The sequence below is a fragment of the Callithrix jacchus genome, chromosome 11, assembly GCF_049354715.1.
Source record: "Callithrix jacchus isolate 240 chromosome 11, calJac240_pri, whole genome shotgun sequence".
In the NCBI taxonomy this organism is placed as follows: Eukaryota; Metazoa; Chordata; class Mammalia; order Primates; family Cebidae; genus Callithrix; species Callithrix jacchus.
In genome coordinates, this window is record NC_133512.1 from 19,406,093 (window position 1) to 19,413,183 (window position 7,091).

At 38.4% G+C, this 7,091-nt stretch overlaps 1 pseudogene; it reads right to left on the reverse strand.

Annotated features, from left to right (window-relative positions):
* Positions 1-2,015: 2,015 nt before the first annotated feature.
* Positions 2,016-3,883, reverse strand: LOC100406847 (bifunctional purine biosynthesis protein ATIC pseudogene; annotated as a pseudogene).
* Positions 3,884-7,091: the final 3,208 nt, after the last annotated feature.

The window sequence follows — 7,091 nt, forward strand, 5'->3', positions numbered from 1 at the left end:
TGAAGTTGTGTCTTCTGGATAAAACATATAATTAGATCTTGTTCTTTTGCAGTTTGATTTTTTTTTTTAATTCAATCTGACAGACTCCACTGTTTGAATGGGTTTCTTCATTCATTTTCATTTTGTATTGTTATACAAATAGTTGAATTTATGTCTGCCATTTTACTTTTTGTTTGCCGTGTGTCTCATGATAGTCTTGTTTCTCTATTCTTCAGTTATTGCATCAAGTGTATTTTTCTAATGTAATATTTTAATTAATGTTTTTAACTGAATATGAATGCTTATTTCTTTAGTGGTTTTACTAGAGTTTAGCATATACCTTTTAACTTTTCAGTATCTGCTTCACATTGACATTATCTTAATTTCAACTGAATGTGAATATATTATTCCTATACAGCTATATTCACTTTTCTTTTTTGCATGTGGCATTATTATTATACATATTACAACTGTATATGTCACAAACCCAAACATACATTTTTATAATTATTAGTTTATATAGTTATTTATCTTTTAGGGAAGCTAGGAAAAGAAAGGAGAGCAAGTATGTATTTAAAGATGTTATATTAACTTTAGTAACTAACATTTCTGTTTCTTTTCATTTGTTCCTTTGAGTTCAAATTACCCTTTGGGCTCATTTACTTAGCTCAATACAGACTTGACCCCAACTTCTCTCTGTTATTGGCAAATAACATTTCTAATGGTATATGTTAAAACAAAATTATATGTATATTATTTTGTATATTGTTTTTTAGATTAGGTAAGATAAAAAAGGAGAAAGAAATCTGCATTTTTGTCACTTTTTATAATTACATAGTTACTTTTACCAGTTCTTTTTCTAAAAAATTCAGTTTCAGATCACTGTTGGGAGTCCTTTGCTTTTGTTATGAAGAACTTTCTTTAATATTTCTTGTAAGGTATGTCTGCTCACAAGAATTATCTCAGTTTTTGCTTATCTTTATTTCATCAGCATATTTGAAAAGTCTCTGGATTTAGGATTCTGAATTGGCAGGATTTTTAAAAATTCCTTTCTGAATTTTTCCCTCTGCCTGAGGTTTCAATTTTTTGATTTGAAAAAACAGACCTTGGCAATGATTTTAAGCAGTAGGATATAAATAAATCCCATATGCTTAGTGTTCAGTGTTCCAATAATGGAACACTAGGCATAAATGGGTCTTAAGCTCTTTGACTATGCTATCTTTGCCTTCTGGCCTACATTGTTTCTGATCAAGAATCAAGCTATTAGTCTTATTGGGGCTACCTTATTAGTGATGAGTTATTTTTTCTTACTGATTTTAAGAATATCTTCTTGTAATTAACTCTTAGTATTTTTGTTATAATTTATCTATGCATCTTTTTAAATTTACCTAGAGTTTGTTGAGCTTCTTGAATGTTTAGATTCATGTTTTTAAAATCAAATTTGAAACATTTCAGCTATTATAATATTTCTTTGGAAATATTTCACTTCTATCTGTTCTCTTTTCTGGCATTGCCATTATGCATGTTAGTACTTTTAAAAGCATCCCAATTTTCTGTGAAGTGCCATTTATTTTTCTCCATTCTTTATGCTTTGTGTCCTTCAGATTGTATAATCTTGGTCAATATATATTTGGGTGCACTAATTCTTTATTCTACTCATTCAAATATACTGCTGAGCCCCCCTGAGGAATTTTTTATTTCATTGTGGTGGTTTTCAAGTCAAAATTTCCATTTACTTCTTTCTTATAATTTATGTTCCTTTATTGATGTTCCTTATTTGATGAGACACGGTCATCAGTGTAACTTCCTTTACTTTATTAAGCATGGCTTCTTTAGTTCTTTGAACATATTTTTAATAACTATCTGAAGTATTTTTCTGTTGTTACGTCTGACATGTCATCATTCTCACAGGCAGTTTCTGTTGCCTGCTTTTTTACTTGTGTGTGGGTCAGATTTATTGGTTTGTTTCTTTTTTTCCCAGGGATTAAGATGTACTTTTTTTTTTAAGTTAATCTCAAAGTTTCATACATGACTGTTCACCAACACATTAGCAAACCAGAAAACAGCATGTGGTAAAATCTGCCATGAAAGAGCCGAAGGTTTGTATGAGTGAGGATGATTTCCAGTTCATTGCAGTCTTCAATCACAACTTTGTCAGCAGCAGAACTGGAGAGAGCCATGGCGTACGCCACACCACTCCTTCTAGCTCTGTCTACACTATCTTTGAAAGGGAAGAAGGCATCAGAGCTGACAGAAACTTCAGTCAGTTTGTCAACCCATTCTTTCTTCTTTGCCTCAGTTAGTAATTCAGGGACTTCCTTAAACAGGGCCTTCCACTTTGTCAAATATTCATCTTCGCCAGTGGTTCCAGTCACAGCTTGATCGATGGGATTGGAGATTTCTGCTCTCTTCACTCCCGTTTTCAACTTCATCAAAAGCACTTGTGGATGGTGTCTAAGCCACCAATAGTTACCTTATTTCCTGTAAGGCGAGTGCAGTGTATATGAGACTGCTGCCCTGCTCCAATGCCGATAACCTGCCCATTCTTGGTGTAGCACACAGAGGTGGACTGAATGTACTTGACAGCAATGGTGGCTACAATGAGATCTCGGAGGGCAGACTCTGGAAGATCTTTATTTTTGGTAACAAAATTGCTAAATAATGACTTGTCGATGGCACCATTATTTCTCTTCTGGTTTAAATGAAGACCGAAGAGAGTTTGAACTTCATTTTAATCTGGTTTATAAGACTGGTCCATCTGAAGAACACAGTAATTTTCATTTTTCTTTTTGGAAAGTATTATCAAGGTTTCTCCTTCATATCCTGGGACAATTATACCATCAGATACTTCACTGGAAATAATTTTTGCAGTTGGTACATCGTGAATATCAGACAATGCAACAAAATCGCCAAATGAAGACATCCTATCAGCCCCTCTTGCTCTTGCATATGCTGTTGAGATGGGTGTAAGCGTTTTATGGAGATCATAGGCCATGCAGACTCCGGCCTCATCTTCATGGAGTGGAATTCCAACAGCAGCATCTTCTGGGCTGACATGTTTGAAAGAGGCAGGGGCTGGAATACCTAACAGCTTTGATTTCCTTCACCTGCCAGGCAGTCAAAGCATTGCACACGTTTATAAAAACAGGGGTTCTATTTAAAACTGTGATGAGAAGGCTGGGCTTTAGTGCGTACAGCTGGGTAGGGGTCTGGTGAGGGTTCATTACATACTGAAAGAGCATCTGAGATATGTCTTTGCTGTATTGTTTCCCAAAATAATCTGAAATTGCTTCATCGTATTATGCCGTATGAGTGAATGCCTTCAAGGCTAACTGGTGTCTAGTCTCCAAGGAGGTGTTTTTACTCCGAGAGCTCTGCGTCTCTGTGGACACTACCATAGAGTCCTCTGGTTTACACACCACTGTCACTCAAGTGTGGTTTTTGGCTGCAGCTCTCAGTAAGGTTACTCCACCAATGTAAATTTGCTCCACAGCCTCCTCAACAGTTACACCTGGAGAAGCCACTGTTTTCACAAATGGATAGAAATTGCAGTCAACAACTCTGATAAGATTGAAATCAAGTCTGGACATGTCAGCGTTATCTTCTGGGATATTAAGAGCCAGGTTTCCAGCATGGACTGCAGGATACAAAGTTTTCACACGTCCCCCAACATTTCAGGAAATCCTGTCAACTCAGAGACATCTCTTACTGACAGACCAGCATCCCTGAGAGCTTTTGCAGTCCCTCCAGAAGCGACCAGATTCAAACCAAGAGAAGTCAGCTCTCTTGCAAATTCCACAAGGCTGGTTTTGTCAGAGACACTAAATGAGGTGAGCTGGCCAGGAACCAGGATAGCAGGCGCTGGGTCTGGGGTGAGCAGGAGGCAGCCGAGGCAACGCCACATGCACAGGGACTGTTTGTTTCCTTGCAAATCTCATGAAAGTTCAGACGTCCAATATTGAAAAAATATTGTTGAGTAATTTTCTATGCTTATATAGACTGAGCTATTTTAGAACACATAGAAATAATATTTTCAAAGAAATTTAACGTATCAAAAATTCTTACCTTTTTATAGTTGTGAAATATGCATGTGGTATGTTTCTTGTCATTTAACTCCTAATATTCCTGAAATCTTTAAAGTGAAGTGATTTTTTTGTATGCTAATAAATTGGCTGATGGAGGCTTCTGAGTAGCCTCAGTATGGGGGCTGGTTGCCAGGGGAGCCAGCAATGAGATTTGAGGATTGGAATTTTCATCCTGCCCCCAATCTCCAGGGAGGGTAGAGGAGGTAAAGGTTAAGTTGATCCCCAATGGCCGCTGATATAAATCAGGCCTATGTAAGGAAATGAAAATCAGAAAGTGGCAGGGTTCAAGGAGTCTGCTGAACATGTGGGGGCTTTCAGGACGGTGGATAAGAACACATGAACATGCCAAGAGGGAGGTGCACCCCAACTCCACAGGGAGAGATATTCCTATGCTTGGGGCCCTTCTAGACCTTGCCCTATCATTCTCTTCATCTGTTTGTTTGTTTTTATCCTTTAATACATCATTTATAATAAATCTTTAAACTTAAGTGTTTACCTGAAGCCTGTGAGCCACTCTAGCAAATAAATCGAACCCAAGATGTTATGGGAATTTATAGCAAGCTGGTCCAAAGCACAGGAAAAATGACTTGAGGCTTTTGACTGGCATCAGAAATGGGGCTGTCTTATAGGACTGAGTCTTCAATCTTTGCAATCTAATTTTGTCTCCAGATAGATAGTGTCAGAATTTAACTGAATTAGAGGGCATGAAGCTGATGTCTGCTGCAGCATTGCTTGCTTGTTTGTCGGTGGGGAGAAATTCCACCATATCTTGTGTCAGAAGTATACTGTGACAGTACAGTAAGAGAAATTAAGTTTGCTCAATGGTTAGAATAAAACAAAATAAAACATGAAATAAATGAGATGCAAATTTATGTATAGAAGGATAACGTGATGTAAGCTGCTCAATCCCCCAACATGAAGAAGAGGAGGAGGAAGAAGAAGAAAAAGAAGAAGAAGAAGAAGTAGAAGAAGAAGAAGAGGAGGAGGAGGAGGAAGAGGAGGAGGAGGGGCTACTAAACCAATATTGGTCTAGGTAAAATTAATTTTCAGAAATCAGTATCTCAAAATATTAATGAATATCTTCTTTCAGTGCTGAGAATATAGGTAGTATTTTCCTCCTTTGTACTTTTACACATTTTTTACATGCTTTGTAATGTGCCTGAGTTAATTGTGTAGTAAAAAATATAATGAGATAATAAATAAATTAGGCTGTAGTGTGGCCACTGTCACATATGGACTACTATACAATTGCTTCTCCCGGCTTTTCCCTTGACTCACTGGAGTAATATATGCAGTGCACTGCTTTTCTGTGAGTGCTCAAAACTTCATGTTCTTAGAAGCAGCCATTTGCACAGGGTAAAATACGTTGTCTCTACTTTCTGTCTCTTTTTCCTGTCTCAGTAAAATATTTTGATAATTAAATTCAGATCATTGAAGTACCACATTATAATCACCTGACCCAACTTTGAAATATCTCCAAATTAATTTTATTTATAACTCATTTGAGTAGCTAATTTGGATTTCAAAATCAATTTAAATTAAACAATAGTTTGCCAAACTGCTTTCTGAACATCTGATTGTTTTTTATTGTATTAGTCTATTCTCATGATGCTATAATGAAATACTTGAGACTGAGTAATTTATAAAGGAAAAGGTTTACTTGACTCACAGTTCTGCATGGCTGGAGAAGCCTCAAGCAACCTTCAATTGAGGCAAAAGGCACCTCTTCACAGGGCAGTAGGATAGAGAATGAGTGCCAGCAGGGAAAATGTCAGACACTTGTAAAACCATCAGATCTCATAACACTCACTCATTATCACAAGAACAGCATGGGGGAAACCACCTTCATGATTCAATTATCACTCAGAGGGTCCCTCCCATAACACATGGGAATTATGGAAACTACAATTTAAGATGATTTGGGGGGCGAGGTCACAGAGCCAAACCAGATCATTCTGCCCTTGGCCCCTCCCAAATCTCATGTCCTCACATTTCACAACACAATCATGCCCTTCCAACAGTCCCCTAAAATCTTAACTAATTTAACCCAAAAGTCAAAGTCTTATCTGAAATAAGGCAAGTCCCTTCTGTCTATGAGTCTGTAAATCAAAAGCAAGTTAATTACTTCCTAGACACAGACATTGGGTAAATACACCCATTCCAAATGGGAGAAATTGGCTAAAACAAAGAGGCTACAGGGACCATTCATATCTGAAATCCAACTGGGCAGTCATTAAACCTTAAAATTCCAAAACGATCTCCTTTGACTCCATGCCTCACATCCAGGTCACACTGATGCAAGAGGTGTGCTCCCATGGCCTTGGGAAGCTCCACCTCTGTGACTCTGCAGGGTATAATTCGTTTCCCAGCTGCTTTCATGAGCTGACATTGAGTGCCTGTGGCTTTTCCAGGTGTGTGGTGCAATCTGTCAGTGGATCTACCATTCTGAGGCCTGGAGGATGTTGGCCTGCTTCTCATGACTCCACTAGGCAGTGCCCCACTGGGTACTCTGTGTGGGGGCTCCAACCCCATATTTCTCTTCTGCACTGCCCTAGCAGAAGTTCTTTATGAGGGCTCCATTTATGCAGCAACTTTCTGCCTGGATATCCAGGTATTTCCATACATCCACTGAAATCTAGGCAGAGATTCCCAAATCTTGATTCTTGACCTCTGTGCACCTGCAGGATCAAGAGCATGTGGTAGCTGCCAAGGCTTGGGGCTTGCACCCTCTGAAGCCATGGCCCAAATGTTACCTTGGTTCCTTTTAGTCATGGCTAGAGTGGCTGGATTGGAGGGTGCACATAACAGATGAGCCCCACGTCCAGTTCAGGAAACCATTGTTTCCTCCTAGGCTGTCAGACCTGTGATGGCAGGGGCTGCCCTGAAGATCTCTGACATGGCCTGGAGACATTTTCCCCATTGTCTTGGTGATTAACATGCAGCTTCTTGTTACTTATGCAAATTTCTGCAGGAGGCTTTAATTTCTCCCCAGAAAATTAGTGAGAAAATGGATTTTTCTTTTCTGTT